General features: G+C 41.1%; 1 non-coding gene across 1 annotated transcript; it reads left to right on the top strand.

Annotated features, from left to right (window-relative positions):
* Positions 1 to 657: 657 nt before the first annotated feature.
* TRNAT-UGU (transfer RNA threonine (anticodon UGU)) lies at positions 658 to 730 on the top strand. The gene has a single exon. It is a non-coding gene; the product is annotated as a tRNA-Thr (tRNA).
* Positions 731 to 21009: the final 20279 nt, after the last annotated feature.

Raw genomic sequence — 21009 nt, forward strand, 5'->3', positions numbered from 1 at the left:
ACTTGTTGTCATTAGGTTGTATACGAGGGACTATTAATCAGCTGCCCACTCGTAATAAGTTCACGTGCTACGTGATGCCAAACGTGCGCATAAAAGAGCGTTTCACACTCGTCGCTCGGCTTATAGATGGCGCTGACTCTCACTCCTAGTTTTAAATTCACATATGAACCAAGGAAAAGTGGATAGAGGGGAGGCCGCTGTGGTACCTCAGTGGTTAGAGCATCGAACGCGTTATTCGAAGGTCGTAAGTTCGTTTCCTGCTCACGGCTGGTTATTTTTTCATCCACTTTTCTTTCTTCCTATTTACATTCTATTGGTTCTAATAACTTCCCCTGTACATTACTTGGCATTACTGTCTGTTAGTTCTCATTGTTATTGTGTTGAAACACGGAAAAACGAGCCCTTATGTATACACTTTATTCTCTTATTTCATAAGGGACGAGGGTCTCCAACTGGCAGACTGGGTGTCATTAGGTTTTTATACAAGGGACTATTATTCAGCTGCGCGCTCATAATAAGTTCACGTGCTACGTGACGCAAAATATGCGCATAAAAGAGTGTTTTCACGCTAGCCGCTTCGCCTATAGATAGCGCTGACTCTCACTCCTTGTTCTAAATTCAAATATAAAGCAATGAAAAGTGGATAGAGGGAAGGCCGCTGTGGTAGCTCAGTGGTTAGAGCATCGAACGTGTTATTCGAAGGTCGTAGGTTTGATTCCTGCTTACGGCTGGATATATTTTCACCCACTTTTCTTTATTCCTAATTAGATTCTATTGGTTCTAATACCTTCCCCGGTACATTTTTTGGCATTACTGTCTGTTAGATCTCATTATTATTGTGTTGAAACACGGAAAAACGAGCCCTTATGTATACACTTCATTCCCTTATTTCATTAAAACGAGGGTCTCCAACTGGCAGACTGGGTGTCATTAGGTTTTATACGAAGGACTATTATTCAGTTGCCAGCTCATAACATGTTCACGTACTACTGGACGCCAAACATGCGCATAAAGGAGTGTTTTCACACTCGTCGCTTGGCTTATAGAAGCGCTGACTGTCACTTTTACTTCTAAATTCATATATAAACAGAAAAAATGTAGATGGAGGGAAGGCAGCTGTGGTACCTCAGTGGTTAGAGCATCGAACGCGTTACTCGAAGGTTTTAGGTTCGACCCCTGCTCATCGCTGGTTATTTTTTTATCAACTTTTCTTTCTTCCTATTTACATTCCATTGGTTCTAATAACTTCCCCTGTACATTACTTGGCATTACTGTCTGTTATATCCCTTTATTATTGCGTTAAAACACGTAAAACGAGCCCTTAGATATACAATTCTTTCCTTTATTTCATTAAAACGAGGGTCTCGGACTGGCAGACTTGGTGTCATTAGGTTGTATACGAGGGACTATTAATCAGCTGCCCGCTCGTACTAAGTTCACGTGCTACGTGATGCCAAACATGCGCATAAAAGAGCGTTTCACACTCGTCGCTTGGCTTATAAATGGCGCTGACTCTCACTCCTAGTTTTAAATTGACATATGAACCAAGGAAAAGTGGATAGAGGGGAGGCCGCTGTGGTAGCTCAGTGGTTAGAGCATCGAACGCGTTATTCGAAGGTTGTAGGTTCGATCCCTGCTCACGGCTGGTTATTTTTTCATCCACTTTTCTTTCTTCTCATTTACATTGCATTAGTTCTAATAACTTCCCCTGTACATTACTTGGATATACTGTCTGTTATATTTCACTAATATTGTGTTAAAACACGGAAAAACGAGCCCTTAGGTATACACTTCTTTCGCTTAATTCATTGAAACGATGGTCTTGTACTGGCAGAGTTGGTGTCATTACGTTATATACGAGGGACTATTATTCAGCTGCCCGCTCATAATATGTTCACGTGCTACGTGACGCCAAACATGCGCATAAAGAGTGTTTTCACACTCGTCGCTTCGCTTATAGATGGCGCTGACTGTCACTTCTACTTCTAAATTCACATATAAACCCCAAAAAAGTGGATGGAGGGAAGGCTGCTGTGGTAGCCCAGTGGTAAGTGCATCGAACGTTATTCGAAGGTTGTAGGTTCAATTCCTGCTCATGGCTGGTTATTTTTTCATTCACTTTTCTTTCTTCTTATTTACATTCCATTGGTTCTAATAACTTCCCCTGTACATTACTTGGCAATACTGTCTGTTAGATCTCATTTATATTGTGTTGAAACACCGAAAAAGGAGCCCTTAGGTATACACTTCTTTCCCTTATTTCATTAAAACGAGGGTCTCGTACTGGCAGACTTGCTGTCATTAGGTTGTATACGAGGGACTATAAATCAGCTGCCCGCTCGTAATAGGTTCACGTGTTACGTGACGCCAAACATGCCCATCCACTCGTCCTTTCGCTTATAGATGGCGCTCACTCTCACTCCTAATTCTAAATTTAATATAATCCAAGAAAAAGTGGGTAGAGGGAAGGCCGCTGTGGTAGCTCAGTGGTTAGAGCATCGAACGCGTTATTCGAAGGTTGTAGGCTCGATCCCTGCTCATGGCTTGTTAATTTTTCATCCACTTGTCTTTCTTCGGATTTACATTTTATTGGTTATAATAACTTCCCCTGTACAATAATTGGCATTACTGTCTTTTAGATCTCATTAATATTGTGTTGAAACACGAAAAAACGAGCCCTTAGGTATACACTTCTTTCTCTTATTTCATTAAACGTAGTCTCGAGCTGGCAGACTTGTTGTCATTAGGTTTTATACGAGGGTTTATTATTCAGCTGCCCGCTCATAACATGTTCACGTGCTACTTGACGCCAAACATGCGCATAAAGGAGTGTTTTCACACTCGTCGCTTTGCTTATAGATGGCGCTGACTGTCAGTTCTACTTCTAAACTCATATATAAACAGAAAAAAATGTAGATGGAGGGAAGGCAGCTGTGGTAGCTCAGTGGTTAGAGCATCGAACGCATTATTCGAAGGTTGTCGGTTCGATCCCTGCTCTTGACTGGTTATTTTTTCATCCACTTTTCTTTCTTCTTATTTACATTCGATTGGTTCTAATAACTTACCCTGTACATTACTTGGCATTACTGTCTGTTAGATCTCTTTATTATTGTGTTAAAACACGTAAATCGAGCCCTTAGGTATACACTTCTTTCGCTTATTTCATTAAAACGAGGGTCTCAGACTGGCAGATTTGTGTCATTAGGTTGTATATGAATGACTATTAATCAGCTGCCCGCGCATAATAAGTTCACGTGCTACGTGATGCCAAACATGTGCATAAAAGAGTGTTTTCACATTCGTCGCTTGGCTTATATATGGCGCTTACTGTCACTCCTACTTCTAAATTTAAATATAAACCCCAAAAAATGTGGCTGGAGGGAAGGCCGCTGTGATAGCTCAGTGGTGAGAGCATCGAACACGTTATTCGAAGGTCGTAGGTTTGGTTCCTGCTCACGGCTGGTTATTTTTCATCCACTTTTCTTTCTTCCTATCTACATTCCATTGGTTTTGATAACTTCCCCTGTACATTACTTGGCATTACTGTCTGTTAGATCTCATTAATATTGTGTTGAAACACGGAAAAACGAGCCCTTAGGTATACACTTCTTTCCCCTATTTCATTAAAACGAGGTTCTCCTACTGGCAGACTGGGTGTCCTTAGGTTTTATACAAGGAACTATTATTCAGCTGCACGCTCATAATATGTTTACGTGCTACGTGACGCACCACATGCGCATAAAAGAGTGTTTTCACACTCGTCGCTTCGCCTATAGATGGCGCTGACTCTCACTCCTAGTTCTAAATTCACATATAAACCAAGGAAAAGTGGATAGAGGGAAGGCCGCTGTGGTAGCTCAGTGGTTAGAGCATCGAACGCGTTATTCGAAGGTTGTAGGTTCGATCCCTGCTCATGGCTGTTTATTTTTTTATCCACTTCTCTTTCTTCCTATCTACATTCCATTGGTTCTAATAACTTCCCCTGTACATTACTTGGCATTACTGTCTGTTAGATCTCATTATTATTGTGTTGAAACACCGAAAAATGAGCCCTTATGTATACACTTCATTCCCTTATTTCATTAAAACGAGGGTCTCCAACTGGCAGACTGGGTGTCATTAGGTTTTATACAAGGAACTATTACTCAGCTGCCCGCTCATGATATGTTCACGTGCTACGTGACGCCAAACAACCGCATAAAAGAGTGTTTTCACACTCGTCGCTTCGCCTATTGATAGCGCTGACTCTCAATCCTAGTTCTAAATTCACATATAAACCAAGGAAAAGTGGATAGTGGGAAGGCCGCTGTGGTAGCTCAGTGGTTAGAGCATCGAACGCGTTATTCGAAGGTCGTAGGTTCGATTCCTGCTTACGGCTGGATATTTTTTCACCCACCTTTATTTATTTCTTATTAGATTCCAATGGTTCTAATAACTTCCCCTGTACAATACTTGGCATTACTGTCTGTTAGATCTCATTAATACTGTGTTAAAACACGAAAAACGATTCTTAGATATACACTTATTTCCCCTATTTTATTAAAACGAGGGTCTCGGACTGGCAGAATTGGTGTCATTACGTTGTATACGAGGAACTATTAGTCAGCTGCCCGCTCGTAATAAGTTCACGTGCTACGTGACGCCAACCATGCGCATAAAAGAGTGTTTTCACACTCGTCGCTTGGCTTATAGATGGCGCTGACTCCCACTCCAAGTTCAAGATCACATATAAACCAAGGAAAAGTGGATAGAGGGAAGACCGCTGTGGTAGCTCAGTGGATAGAGCATTGAACGCGTTATTCGAAGGTTGTAGGTTCGATCCCTGCTCACGACTGGTTATTTTTGCATCCAATTTTCTTTCTTCTCATTTACATTCCATTAGTTCTAATAACTTCCCCTGTACATTACTTGGCAATACTGTCGGTCAGATCACAATAATACTGTGTTAAAACACGAAAAACGATTCTTAGATATACACTCATTTCCCTTATTTTATTAAAACGAGGGTCTCGGACAGGCAGACTTGGTGTCATTAGGTTGTATACGAGGGACTATTAGTCAACTTCCCGCTCGTAATAAGTTCACGTGCTACGTGACGCCAAACATGCGCATAAAAGAGTGTTTTCACACTCGTCGCTTGGCTTATAGATGGCGCTGACTCTCACTCCAAGTTTAAGATCACATATAAACCAAGGAAAAGTAGATAGAGGGAAGACCACGGTGGTAGCTCAGTGGTTAGAGCATCGAACGCGTTATTCGAAGGTTGTAGCTTCGATCCCTGCTCACGGCTGGTTATTTTTGCATCCACTTTTCTTTATTCTCATTTACATTCCATTAGTTCTAATAACTTTTCCTGTACATTAATTGGCATTTTCTGTCTTTTAGATCTCATTATATTGTGTTGAAACACGGATAAACGAGCCCCTAGGTATACAGTTCTTTCCCTTATTTCATTAAAACGAGGGTCTCGTACTAGCAGACTTGGTGTCATTAGGTTTTATACGAGGGACTATTATTCAGCTGCCCGCTCATAATATGTTCACGTGCAACTTGACGCCAAACATGCGCATAAAAGAGTGTTTTCACACTCGTCGCTTCGCCTATAGATAGCGCTGACTCTCAATCCTAGTTTTAAATTCACATATAAACCAAGATAAAGTGGATAGAGGGAAGGCAGCTGTGGTAGCTCAGTGGTTAGAGCATCGAACGCGTTATTCGAAGGTTTTAGGTTCGATCCCTGCTCATCGCTGGTTATTTTTTCATCCACTTTTCTTTCTTCTTATTTAAATTCCATTGGTTCTAATAACTTCTCCTGTACAATTATTGGCATTACTGCCTGTTAGATCTCATTATTATTGTGTTGAAACATGGAAAAACGAGCCCTTAGGTATACACTTCTTTCTCTTATTTCATTAAAATGAGGGTCTCGTACTAGCAGACTTGGTGTCATTAGGTTTTATACGAGGGACTATTATTCAGCTGCCCGCTCATAATATGTTCACGTGCTACGTGACGCCAAACATGCGCATAAAAGAGTGTTTTCACACTCGTCGCTTGGCTTATAGATGGCGCTTACTGTCACTCCTACTTCTAAATTCAAATATAAACCCCCAAAAAAGTTGATGGAGGGAAGGCCCCTGTGGTAGCTCAGTAGTTTGAGCATCGAACACGTTATTCCAAGGTCGTAGGTTCGGTTCTTGCTCACGGCTGGTTATTTTTTCATCCACTTTTCTTTCTTCCTATTTACATTCAATTGGTTCTGATAACTTCCCCTGTACATTACTTGGCATTACTGTCTGTTACATCTCATTATTATTGTGTTGAAACATGAAAAAACGAGCCCTTAGGTATACACTTCTTTCCCCTATTCCACTAAAACGAGGGTATTGTACTGGCAGGCTTGGTGTCATTAGGTTTTATACAAGGGACTATTATTCAGCTGCCCGCTCATAATGTTCACTTTCAACGTGATGCCAAACATGCGCATAAAAGAGTGTTTTCACACTCGAAACTTGGCTTATAGATGGCGCTGACTGTCACTTCTACTTCTAAATTCACATATAAACCCCAAAAAAGTGGATTGAGGGAAGGCTGCTGTGGTAGCCCGGTGGTTAGAGCATCGAACGCATTATTCGAAGGTTGTAGGTTCGATTCCTGCTCATGGCTGGTTATTTTTTCATTCACTTTTCTTTCTTTCTATTTACATTCCATTGGTTCTAATAACTTTCCCTGTACATTACGTGGCATTACTATCTGTTTGATCTAATTTATATTGTGTTGAAACACGGAAGAACGAGCCCTTAGGTATACACTTTTTTCCCTTATTTCATTAAAACGAGGGTCTGCAACTGGCAGACTGGGTGTCATTAGGTTTTATAAGAGGGACTATTGTTCAGCTGCCCGCTCATAATATGTTCACGTGCTACGTGACGCCAAACATGCGCATAAAAGAGTGTTTTCACACTCGTCGCTTTGCCTATATATAGCGCTGACTCTCACTTCTAGTTCTAAATTCACATATAAACCAAGGAAAAGTGGATACAGGGAAGGCCGCTGTGGTAGCTCAGTGGTTAGAGCATCGAACGCGTTATTTGAAGGTTGTAGGATCAATCCCTGCTCATAGCTGGTTATTTTTTCATCCACTTTTCTTTCTTCTTACTTAAATTCCATTGGTTCTAATAACATTCCCTGTACAATAATTGGCATTACTGTCTGTTAGTTCTCATTATTATTGTGTTGATACATCGAAAAACGAGCCCTTAGATATACACTTCTTTCCCTTATTTCATTAAAACGAGGGTCTCGTACTAGCAGACTTGGTGTCATTAGGTTTTATACGAGGGACTATTATTCAGCTGCCCGCTCATAATATGTTCACGTGCTACGTGACGCCAAACATGCGCATAAAAGAGTGTTTTCACACTCGTCGCTTGGCTTATAGATGGCGCTTACTGTCACTCCTACTTCTAACTTCAAATATAAACCCCCAAAAAAGTTGATGGAGGGAAGGCCCCTGTGGTAGCTCAGTAGTTTGAGCATCGAACACGTTATTCGAAGGTCGTAGGTTCGGTTCTTGCTCACGGCTGGTTATTTTTTCATCCACTTTTCTTTCTTCCTATTTACATTCAATTGGTTCTGATAACTTCCCCTGTACATTACTTGGCATTACTGTCTGTTACATCTCATTATTATTGGGTTGAAACATGAAAAAACGAGCCCTTAGGTATACACTTCTTTCCCCTATTTCACTAAAACGAGGGTATTGTACTGGCAGACTTGGTGTCATTAGGTTTTATACAAGGGACTATTATTCAGCTGCCCACTCATAATGTTCACTTTCAACGTGATGCCAAACATGTGCATAAAAGAGTGTTTTCATACTCGTCACTTGGCTTATAGATGGCGCTGACTGTCACTTCTACTTCTAAATGCACATATAAACCCCAAAAAAGTGGATTGAGGGAATGCTGCTGTGGTAGCCCGGTGGTTAGAGCATCGAACGCATTATTCGAAGGTTGTAGGTTCGATTCCTGCTCATGGCTGGTTATTTTTTCATTCACTTTTCTTTCTTTCTATTTACATTCCATTGGTTCTAATAACTTTCCCTGTACATTACCTGGCATTACTATCTGTTTGATCTAATTTATATTGTGTTGAAACACGGAAAAACGAGCCCTTATGTATACGCTTCATTCCCTTATTTCATTAAAACAAGGGTCTCCAACTGGCAGACTGGGTGTCATTAGCTTTTATACAAGGGACTATTAATCAGCTGCCCGCTCGTAATAAGTTCACGTGCTACGTGACGCCAAACATGCGCATAAAAGAGCGTTTCACACTCGTCGCTTGGCTTATAGATGGCACTCACTCTCACTCCTAGTTCTAAATTCACATATAAACCAAAAAAGAAAAGTGGATAGAGAGAAGGCCGCTGTGGTAGCTCAGTGGTTAGAGCATCGAACGCGTTATTCGAAGGTCGTAGGTTTGATTCCTGCTTACGGCTGGATATAATTTCACCCACTTTTCTTTATTCCTAATTAGATTCCATTGGTTCTAATAACTTCCCCTGTACAATACTTGGCATTACTGTATGTTAGATATTATTATAATTGTGTTAAAACACGGAAAAACGAGCCCTTATGTATACAATACTTTCCCTTTTTTCATTAAAACGAGGGTCTCGGACTGGCAGACTTGGTGTCATTAGGTTTTATACGAGGGAGTATTATTCAGCTGCCCGCTCATAATATGTTCACGTGCTACTTGACGCCAAACATGCGCATAAAGGAGTGTTTTCACAGTCGTCGCCTGGCCTATAAATGGCGCTGACTGTCAATTCTACTTCTAAATTCATATATAGACCAAAAAAAATTAGATGGAGAGAGCTTAGTGGTTAGAGCATCGAACGCGTTATTTGAAGGTCGTAGGTTCGATTCCTGCTTAAGACTGGATATTTTTTCACCTGCCTTTATTTATTCCTAAGTAGGTTCCATTGCTTCTAATAACTTCCCCTGTACAATACTTGGCATTACTGTCTGTTAGATCTCATAGTTACTGTGTTAAAACACGAAAAGCGATTCTTAGATACACAAATATTTTCCTTATTTTATTAAAACGAGGGTCTCGGACTGGCAGACTTGGTGTCATTAGGTTTTATACGAGGGACTATTGTTCAGCTGTCCGCGCATAATATGTTCACGTGCTACGTGACGCCAAACATGCGCATAAAAGAGTGTTTTCACACTCGTCCCTTGGCTTATAGATGGCGCTTACTGTCACTCCTACTTCGAAATTCAAATATCAACCCCCCAAAAAAGTGGATGGAGGGAAGGCCCCTGTGGTAGCTCACAAGTTTGAGCATCGAACACGTTATTCGAAGGTCGTAGATTCGGTTACTGCTCACGGCCTGTTATTTTTTCATCCACTTTTCTTTCTTCCTATTTACAATCCATTGGTTCTGATAACTTCTCCTGTACATTACTTGGCATTACTGTCTGTTAGATCTCATAATTATTGTGTTGAAACATGAAAAAACGAGCCCTTAGGTATACACTTCTTTCCCCTATTTCACTAAAAGGAGGGTATCGTACTGGCAGACTTGGTGTCATTAGGTTTTACACAAGGGACTATTATTCAGCTGCCCGCTCATAATGTTCACTTTCTACGTGACGCCAAACATGCGCATAAAAGAGTGTTTTCACACTCGTCGCTTGGCTTATAGATGGCGCTTACTGTCACTCCTACTTCTAAATTCAAATATAAACCCCCAAAAAAGTTGATGGAGGGAAGGCCCCTGTGGTAGCTCAGTAGTTTGAGCATCGAACACGTTATTCCAAGGTCGTAGGTTCGGTTCTTGCTCACGGCTGGTTATTTTTTCATCCACTTTTCTTTCTTCCTATTTACATTCAATTGGTTCTGATAACTTCCCCTGTACATTACTTGGCATTACTGTCTGTTACATCTCATTATTATTGTGTTGAAACATGAAAAAACGAGCCCTTAGGTATACACTTCTTTCCCCTATTCCACTAAAACGAGGGTATTGTACTGGCAGGCTTGGTGTCATTAGGTTTTATACAAGGGACTATTATTCAGCTGCCCGCTCATAATGTTCACTTTCAACGTGATGCCAAACATGCGCATAAAAGAGTGTTTTCACACTCGAAACTTGGCTTATAGATGGCGCTGACTGTCACTTCTACTTCTAAATTCACATATAAACCCCAAAAAAGTGGATTGAGGGAAGGCTGCTGTGGTAGCCCGGTGGTTAGAGCATCGAACGCATTATTCGAAGGTTGTAGGTTCGATTCCTGCTCATGGCTGGTTATTTTTTCATTCACTTTTCTTTCTTTCTATTTACATTCCATTGGTTCTAATAACTTTCCCTGTACATTACGTGGCATTACTATCTGTTTGATCTAATTTATATTGTGTTGAAACACGGAAGAACGAGCCCTTAGGTATACACTTTTTTCCCTTATTTCATTAAAACGAGGGTCTGCAACTGGCAGACTGGGTGTCATTAGGTTTTATAAGAGGGACTATTGTTCAGCTGCCCGCTCATAATATGTTCACGTGCTACGTGACGCTAAACATGCGCATAAAAGAGTGTTTTCACACTCGTCGCTTTGCCTATATATAGCGCTGACTCTCACTTCTAGTTCTAAATTCACATATAAACCAAGGAAAAGTGGATACAGGGAAGGCCGCTGTGGTAGCTCAGTGGTTAGAGCATCGAACGCGTTATTTGAAGGTTGTAGGATCAATCCCTGCTCATAGCTGGTTATTTTTTCATCCACTTTTCTTTCTTCTTACTTAAATTCCATTGGTTCTAATAACATTCCCTGTACAATAATTGGCATTACTGTCTGTTAGTTCTCATTATTATTGTGTTGATACATCGAAAAACGAGCCCTTAGATATACACTTCTTTCCCTTATTTCATTAAAACGAGGGTCTCGTACTAGCAGACTTGGTGTCATTAGGTTTTATACGAGGGACTATTATTCAGCTGCCCGCTCATAATATGTTCACGTGCTACGTGACGCCAAACATGCGCATAAAAGAGTGTTTTCACACTCGTCGCTTGGCTTATAGATGGCGCTTACTGTCACTCCTACTTCTAACTTCAAATATAAACCCCCAAAAAAGTTGATGGAGGGAAGGCCCCTGTGGTAGCTCAGTAGTTTGAGCATCGAACACGTTATTCGAAGGTCGTAGGTTCGGTTCTTGCTCACGGCTGGTTATTTTTTCATCCACTTTTCTTTCTTCCTATTTACATTCAATTGGTTCTGATAACTTCCCCTGTACATTACTTGGCATTACTGTCTGTTACATCTCATTATTATTGGGTTGAAACATGAAAAAACGAGCCCTTAGGTATACACTTCTTTCCCCTATTTCACTAAAACGAGGGTATTGTACTGGCAGACTTGGTGTCATTAGGTTTTATACAAGGGACTATTATTCAGCTGCCCACTCATAATGTTCACTTTCAACGTGATGCCAAACATGCGCATAAAAGAGTGTTTTCATACTCGTCACTTGGCTTATAGATGGCGCTGACTGTCACTTCTACTTCTAAATGCACATATAAACCCCAAAAAAGTGGATTGAGGGAATGCTGCTGTGGTAGCCCGGTGGTTAGAGCATCGAACGCATTATTCGAAGGTTGTAGGTTCGATTCCTGCTCATGGCTGGTTATTTTTTCATTCACTTTTCTTTCTTTCTATTTACATTCCATTGGTTCTAATAACTTTCCCTGTACATTACCTGGCATTACTATCTGTTTGATCTAATTTATATTGTGTTGAAACACGGAAAAACGAGCCCTTATGTATACGCTTCATTCCCTTATTTCATTAAAACAAGGGTCTCCAACTGGCAGACTGGGTGTCATTAGCTTTTATACAAGGGACTATTAATCAGCTGCCCGCTCGTAATAAGTTCACGTGCTACGTGACGCCAAACATGCGCATAAAAGAGCGTTTCACACTCGTCGCTTGGCTTATAGATGGCACTCACTCTCACTCCTAGTTCTAAATTCACATATAAACCAAAAAAGAAAAGTGGATAGAGAGAAGGCCGCTGTGGTAGCTCAGTGGTTAGAGCATCGAACGCGTTATTCGAAGGTCGTAGGTTTGATTCCTGCTTACGGCTGGATATAATTTCACCCACTTTTCTTTATTCCTAATTAGATTCCATTGGTTCTAATAACTTCCCCTGTACAATACTTGGCATTACTGTATGTTAGATATTATTATAATTGTGTTAAAACACGGAAAAACGAGCCCTTATGTATACAATACTTTCCCTTTTTTCATTAAAACGAGGGTCTCGGACTGGCAGACTTGGTGTCATTAGGTTTTATACGAGGGAGTATTATTCAGCTGCCCGCTCATAATATGTTCACGTGCTACTTGACGCCAAACATGCGCATAAAGGAGTGTTTTCACAGTCGTCGCCTGGCCTATAAATGGCGCTGACTGTCAATTCTACTTCTAAATTCATATATAGACCAAAAAAAATTAGATGGAGAGAGCTTAGTGGTTAGAGCATCGAACGCGTTATTTGAAGGTCGTAGGTTCGATTCCTGCTTAAGACTGGATATTTTTTCACCTGCCTTTATTTATTCCTAAGTAGGTTCCATTGCTTCTAATAACTTCCCCTGTACAATACTTGGCATTACTGTCTGTTAGATCTCATAGTTACTGTGTTAAAACACGAAAAGCGATTCTTAGATACACAAATATTTTCCTTATTTTATTAAAACGAGGGTCTCGGACTGGCAGACTTGGTGTCATTAGGTTTTATACGAGGGACTATTGTTCAGCTGTCCGCGCATAATATGTTCACGTGCTACGTGACGCCAAACATGCGCATAAAAGAGTGTTTTCACACTCGTCCCTTGGCTTATAGATGGCGCTTACTGTCACTCCTACTTCGAAATTCAAATATCAACCCCCCAAAAAAGTGGATGGAGGGAAGGCCCCTGTGGTAGCTCACAAGTTTGAGCATCGAACACGTTATTCGAAGGTCGTAGATTCGGTTACTGCTCACGGCCTGTTATTTTTTCATCCACTTTTCTTTCTTCCTATTTACAATCCATTGGTTCTGATAACTTCTCCTGTACATTACTTGGCATTACTGTCTGTTAGATCTCATAATTATTGTGTTGAAACATGAAAAAACGAGCCCTTAGGTATACACTTCTTTCCCCTATTTCACTAAAAGGAGGGTATCGTACTGGCAGACTTGGTGTCATTAGGTTTTACACAAGGGACTATTATTCAGCTGCCCGCTCATAATGTTCACTTTCTACGTGACGCCAAACATGCGCATAAAAGAGTGTTTTCACACTCGTCACTTGGCTTATAGATGGCGCTGACTGTCACTTCTACTTCTAAATTCACATATAAACCCCAAAAAAGTGGATGGAGGGAAGGCTGCTGTGGTATCCCGGTGGTTAGAGCATCGAACGCGTTATTCGAAGGTCGTAGGTTCGATTCCTGCTTACTGCTGAATATTTTTTCACCCGCCTTTATGTATTCCTAATTAGATTCCATTGGTTCTAATAACTTCCCCTGTACAATACTTGGTATTACTGTCTGTTAGATCTCATTATACTGTGTTAAAACACGAAAAACGATTCTTAGATATACACTTATTTCCCTTATTTTATTAAAACGAGGGTCTCGGACTGGCAGACTTGGTGTCATTAGGTTGTATACGAGGGACTATTAGGCAGCTTCCCGCTCGTAATAAGTTCACGTGCTACGTGACGCCAAACATGCGCATAAAAGAGTGTTTTCACACTCGTCGCTTGGCTTATAGATGGCGCTGACTTTCACTCCAAGTTTAAGATCACATATAAACCAAGGAAAAGGGGATAGAGGGAAGACTGCTGTGGTAACTCAGTGGTTAGAGCATCGAACGCGTTATTCGAAGGTTGTAGGTTCGATCCCTGCTCACGGCTGGTTATTTTTGCATCCACTTTTCTTTCTTCTCATTTACATTGTATTAGTGCTAATAACATCCCCTGTACATTACTGGGTAATACTGTCTGTCAGATCTTATTAATATTGTGTTAAAACACGGAAAAACGAGTGCTTAGCTATACACTTCTTTCCCTTATTTCATTAAAACGAGGGTCTCGTACTAGCAGACTTGGTGTCATTAGGTTTTATACGAGGTACTATTGTTCAGCTGCCCGCTTATAATATGTTCACGTGCTACGTGACGCCAAACATGCGCATAAAAGAGTGTTTTCACACTCGTCGCTTCGCCTATAGATAGCGCTGACTCTCACTTCTAGTTCTAAATTCACATATAAACCAAGGAAAAGTGGATAGAGGGAAGGCCGCTGTGGTAGCTCAGTGGTTAGAGCATCGAACGCGTTATTCGAAGGTTGTAGGTTCGATCCCTGCTCAGGGCTGTTTAATTTTTCATCCACTTTTCTTTCTTCCTATCTACATTCCATTGGTTCTAATAACTTCCCCTGTACATTACTTGGCATTACTGCCTGTTAGATCTCTATATTATTGTGCTGAAACACGAAAAAACGAGCCCTTATGTATACACTTCATTCCCTTATTTCATTAAAACGAGGGTCTCCAACTGGCAGACTGGGTGTCATTAGGTTTTATACAAGGGACTATTATTCAGCTGCCCGCTCATGATATGTTCACGTGCTACGTGACGCCAAACATGCGCATAAAAGAGTGTTTTCACACTCGTCGCTTCGCCTATAGATAGCGCTGACTCTCACTTCTAGTTCTAAATTCACATATAAACCAAGGAAAAGTGGATAGAGGGAAGGCCGCTGTGGTAGCTCAGTGGTTAGAGCATCGAACGCGTTATTCGAAGGTTGTAGGTTCGATCCCTGCTCATGGCTGTTTAATTTTTCATCCACTTTTCTTTCTTCCTATCTACATTCCATTGGTTCTAATAACTTCCCCTGTACATTACTTGGCATTACTGTCTGTTAGATCTCATTATTATTGTGTTGAAACACGGAAAAACGAGCCCTTATGTATACACTTCATTCCCTTATTTCATTAAAACGAGGGTCTCCAACTGGCAGACTTGGTGTCATTAGGTTTTATACAAGGGACTATTATTCAGCTGCCCGCTCATGATATGTTCACGTGCTACGTGACGCCAAACATGCGCATAAAAGAGTGTTTTCACACTCGTCACTTCGCCTATAGATAGCGCTGACTCTCAATCCTAGTTCTAAGTTCACATATAAACTAAGGAAAAGTGGATAGAGGGAAGGCCGCTGTGGTAGCTCAGTGGTTAGAGCATCGAACGCGTTATTCGAAGGTCGTAGGTTCGATTCCTGCTTACGGCTGGATATTTTTTCACCCGCCTTTATTTATTCCTAATTAGATTCCATTGGTTCTAATAACTTCCCCTGTACAATACTTGGTATTACTGTCTGTTAGATCTCATTATACTGTGTTAAAACACGAAAAACGATTCTTAGATATACACTTATTTCCCTTATTTTATTAAAACGAGGGTCTCGGACTGGCAGACTTGGTGTCATTAGGTTGTATACGAGGGACTATTAGTCAGCTTCCCGCTCGTAATAAGTTCACGTGCTACGTGACTCCAAACATGCGCATAAAAGAGTGCTTTCACACTCGTCGCTTGGCTTATAGATGGCGCTGACTTTCACTCCAAGTTTAAGATCACATATAAACCAAGGAAAAGTGGATAGAGGGAAGACCGCTGTGGTAACTCAGTGGTTAGAGCATCGAACGCGTTATTCGAAGGTTGTAGGTTTGATCCCTGCTCTCGGCTGGTTATTTTTGCATCCACTTTTCTTTCTTCTCATTTACATTGTATTAGTTCTAATAACTTCCCCTGTATATTACTTGGCAATACTGTCTGTCAGATCTCATTAATATTGTGTTAAAACACGGATAAACGAGCCCTTAGGTATACACTACTTTCGCTTAATTCATTAAAACGAGGGTCTCGTTCTGGCAGACTTGGTGTCATTAGGTTTTATACAAGGGACTATTATTCAGCTGCCCGCTCATAATATGTTCACGTGCTACGTGACGCCGAACATGCGCATAAAAGTGTTTTCACACTCGTCGCTTGGCTTATGGACGGCGCTGACTGTCACTTTTACTTCTAAATTCACATATACACCAAGGAAAAGTGGAAGAGGGAAGGCCGCTGTGGTAGCTCAGTGGTTAGAGCATCGAACGCGTTATTCGAAGGTTGTAGGTTCAACCCCTGCTCATGGCTGGTTATTTTTTCATCCACTTTTCTTTTTTCCTATTTATATTCCATTGGTTCTAATCACTTCCTCTGTACATTATTCGGCATTACTGTCTGTTAGATCTCATTATATTGTGTTGAAACACGGAAAAACGAGCCCTTAGCTATACACTTCTTTCCCTTATTTCATTAAAACAAGGGTCTCGTACTAGCAGACTTGGTGTCATTAGGTTTTATACGAGGTACTATTGTTCAGCTGCCCGCTTATAATATGTTCACGTGCTACGTGATGCCAAACATGTGCATAAAAGAGTGTTTTCACACTCGTCGCTTCGCCTATAGATAGCGCTGACTCTCACTTCTAGTTCTAAATTCACATATAAACCAAGGAAAAGTGGATAGAGGGAAGGCCGCTGTGGTAGCTCAGTGGTTAGAGCATCGAACGCGTTATTCGAAGGTTGTAGGTTCGATCCCTGCTCAGGGCTGTTTAATTTTTCATCCACATTTCTTTCTTCCTATCTACATTCCATTGGTTCTAATAACTTCCCCTGTACATTACTTGGCATTACTGTCTGTTAGATCTCATTAATATTGTGTTGAAACACGGAAAAACGAGCCCTTATGTATACACTTCATTTCCTTATTACATTAAAACGAGGGTCTCCAACTGGCAGACTGGGTGTCATTAGGTTTTATACAAGGGACTATTATTCAGCTGCCCCCTCATGATATGTTAACGTGCTACGTGACGCCAAACATGCGCATAAAAGAGTGTTTTCACACTCGTCACTTCGCCTATAGATAGCGCTGACTCTCAATCCTAGTTCTAAGTTCACATATAAACTAAGGAAAAGTGGATAGAGGGAAGGCCGCTGTGGTAGCTCAGTGGTTAGAGCATCGAACGCGTTATTCGAAGGTCGTAGGTTCGATTCCTGCTTACGGCTGGATATTTTTTCACCCGCCTTTATTTATTCCTAATTAGATTCTCTTGGTTCTAATAACTTCCCCTGTACATTACTTGGCAATACTGTCTGTCAGATCTCATTAATATTGTGTTAAAACATGGATAAACGAGCCCTTAGGTATACACTACTTTCGCTTAATTCATTAAAACGAGGGTCTCGTTCTGGCAGACTTGGTGTCATTAGGTTTTATACGAGGGACTATTATTCAGCTGCCCGCTCATAATATGTTCACATGCTACGTGACGCCGAACATGCGCATAAAAAGTGTTTTCACACTCGTCGCTTGGCTTATGGATGGCGCTGACTGTCACTTTTACTTCTAAATTCACATATAAACCAAGGAAAAGTGGAAGAGGGAAGGCCGCTGTGGTAGCTCAGTGGTTAGAGAATCGAACGCGTTATTCGAAGGTTGTAGGTTCAATCCCTGCTCATGGCTGGTTATTGTTTCATCCACTTTTCTTTTTTCCTATTTACATTCCATTGGTTCTAATAACTTCCCCTGTACATTATTCGGCATTACTGTCTGTTAGATCTCATTATATTGTGTTGAAACACGGAAAAACGAGCCCTTAGCTATACACTTCTTTCTCTTATTTCATTAAAACGAGGGTGTCGTAATAGCAGACTTGGTGTCATTAGGTTTTATACGAGGTACTATTGTTCAGCTGCCCGCTTATAATATGTTCACGTGCTACGTGACGCCAAACATGCGCATAAAAGAGTGTTTTCACACTCGTCGCTTCGCCTATAGATAGCGCTGACTCTCACTTCTAGTTCTAAATTCACATATAAACCAAGGAAAAGTGGATAGAGGGAAGGCCGCTGTGGTAGCTCAGTGGTTAGAGCATCGAACGCGTTATTCGAAGGTTGTAGGTTCGATCCCTGCTCAGGGCTGTTTAATTTTTCATCCACTTTTCTTTCTTCCTATCAACATTCCATTGGTTCTAATAACTTCCCCTGTACATTAGTTGTCATTACTGTCTGTTAGATCTCATTATTATTGTGTTGAAACACGGAAAAACGAGCCCTTATGTATACACTTCGTTCCCTTATTTCATTAAAACGAGGGTCTCCAACTGGCAGACTGGGTGTCATTAGGTTTTATACAAGGGACCATTATTCAGCTGCCCGCTCATGATATGTTCACGTGCTACGTGACGCCAAACATGCGCATAAAAGAGTGTTTTCACACTCGTCACTTCGCCTATAGATAGCGCTGACTCTCAATCCTAGTTCTAAGTTCACATATAAACTAAGGAAAAGTGGATAGAGGGAAGGCCGCTGCGGTAGCTCAGTGGTTAGAGCATCAAACGCGTTATTCGAAGGTCGTAGGTTCGATTCCTGCTTACGGCTGGATATTTTTTCACCCGCCTTTATTTATTCCTAATTAGATTCCATTGGTTCTAATAACTTCCCCTGTACAATACTTGGCATTACTGTCTGTTAGATCTTATTATTACTGTGTTAAAACACGAAAACCGATTCTTAGATATACACTTCTTCCCCTAATTCATTAAAACGAGGGTCTCGTACTGGCAGACTTGGTGTCATTAGGTTTTTTACAAGGGACTATTATTCAGCTGCCCGCTCATAATATGTTCACGCGCTACGTGACGCCGAACATGCGCATAAAAAGTGTTTTCACACTCGTCGCTTGGCTTACAGATGGCGCTGACTGTCACTTTTACTTCTAAATTCACATATAAACCAAGGAAAAGTGGATAGAGGGAAGGCCGCTGTGGTAGCTCAGTGGTTAGAGCATCGAATGCGTTATTCGAAGGTTGTAGGTTCAATCCCTGCTCATGGCTGGTTATTTTTTCATCCACTTTTCTTTCTTCTTATTTACATTCTATTGGTTCTAATAACTTCCCCTGTACATTATTGGCATTACTGTCTGTTAGATCTCAATATATTGTGTTGAAACACGGAAAAACGAGCCCTTAGGTATACACTTCTTTCCCTTATTTCATTAAAACGAGGGTCTCGTACTAGCAGACTTGGTGTCATTAGGTTTTATACGAGGGACTATTGTTCAGCTGCCCGCTCATAATATGTTCACGTGCTACGTGACGCCAAACATGCGCATAAAAGAGTGTTTTCACACTCGTCGCTTGGCTTATAGATGGCGCTTACTGTCACTCCTACTTCTAAATTCAAATATAAACCCCCCAAAAAAGCGGATGGAGGGAAGGCTGCTGTGGTAGCCCGGTGTTTAGAGCATCGAACGCATTTTTCGAAGGTTGTAGGTTCGATTCCTGCTCATGGCTGGTTATTTTTTCATTCACTTTTCTTTCTTCCTATTCACATTCCATTGGTTCTGATAACTTCCCCTGTACATTACTTGGCATTACTGTCTGTTAGATCTCATTATTATCGTGTTGAAACATGAAAAAATGAGCCCTAAGGTTTACACTTCTTTCCCCTATTTCACTAAAACGAGGGTATCGTACTGGCAGACTTGGTGTCATTAGGTTTTATACAAGGGACTATTATTCAGCTGCCCGCTCGTAATAAGTTCACGTGCTACGTGACGCCAAAGATGCGCATAAAAGAGTGTTTTCACACTCGTCGCTTGGCTTATAAATGGCGCTGACTCTCACTCCAAGTTTAAGATGACATATAAACCAAGGAAAAGTGGATAGAGGGAAGACCGCTGAGGTAGCTCAGTGGTGTGCGCATCGAACGCGTTATTCGAAGGTTGTAGGTTCGATCCCTGCTCACGGCTGGTTATTTTTTCATCCACTTTTCTTTCTTCTCATTTACATTCCATTAGTTCTAATAACTTCCCCTGTACATTACTTGGCAATACTGTCTGTCAGATCTCATTATTATTGTGTTAAAACACGGATAAACGAGCCCTTAGGTATACACTTCTTCCCCTTAATTCATTAAAACGAGGGTCTCGTACTAGCAGACTTGGTGTCAATAGGTTTTATACGAGGGACTATTGTTCAGCTGCCCGCTCATAATATGTTCACGTGCTACGTGACGCCAAACATGCGCATAAAAGAGTGTTTTCACACTCGTCGCTTGGCTTATAGATGGCGCTTACTGTCACTCCTACTTCTAAATTCAAATATAAACCCCCCAAAAAAGTGGATGGAGGGAAGGCTGCTGTGGTAGCCCAGTGGTTAGAGCATCGAACGCATTATTCGAAGGTTGTAGGTTCGATTCCTGCTCATGGCTGGTTATTTTTTCATTCACTTTTCTTTCTTCCTATTTACATTCCATTGGTTCTGATAACTTCCCCTGTACATTACTTGGCATTACTGTCTGTTAGATCTCATTATTATCGTGTTGAAACATGAAAAAACGAGCCCTTAGGTTTACACTTCTTTCCCCTATTTCACTAAAACGAGGGTATCGTACTGGCAGACTTGGTGTCATTAGGTTTTATACAAGGGACTATTATTCAGCTCCCCGCTCGTAACAAGTTCACGTGCTACGTGACGCCAAACATGCGCATAAAAGAGTGTTTTCACACTCGTCGCTTGGCTTATAAAAGGCGCTGACTCTCACTCCTACTTCTAAATTCAAATATCAAACCGCCAAAAAAGTGGATGGAGGGAAGGCCCCTGTGGTAGCTCAGTAGTTTGAGCATCGAACACGTTATTCGAAGGTCGTAGGTTCGGTTCCTGCTCACGGCTTGTTACTTTTCATCCACTTTTCTTTCTTCCTATTTAAAATCCATTGGTTCTGATAACTTCCCCTGTACATTACTTGGCATTACTGTCTGTTATGTCTCGTTATTATTGTGTTGAAACATGAAAAAACGAGCCCTTAGGTATACACTTCTTTCCCCTATTTC

Source organism: Rhipicephalus microplus, chromosome 1, assembly GCF_043290135.1.
Source record: "Rhipicephalus microplus isolate Deutch F79 chromosome 1, USDA_Rmic, whole genome shotgun sequence".
Classification (NCBI taxonomy): Eukaryota; Metazoa; Arthropoda; class Arachnida; order Ixodida; family Ixodidae; genus Rhipicephalus; species Rhipicephalus microplus.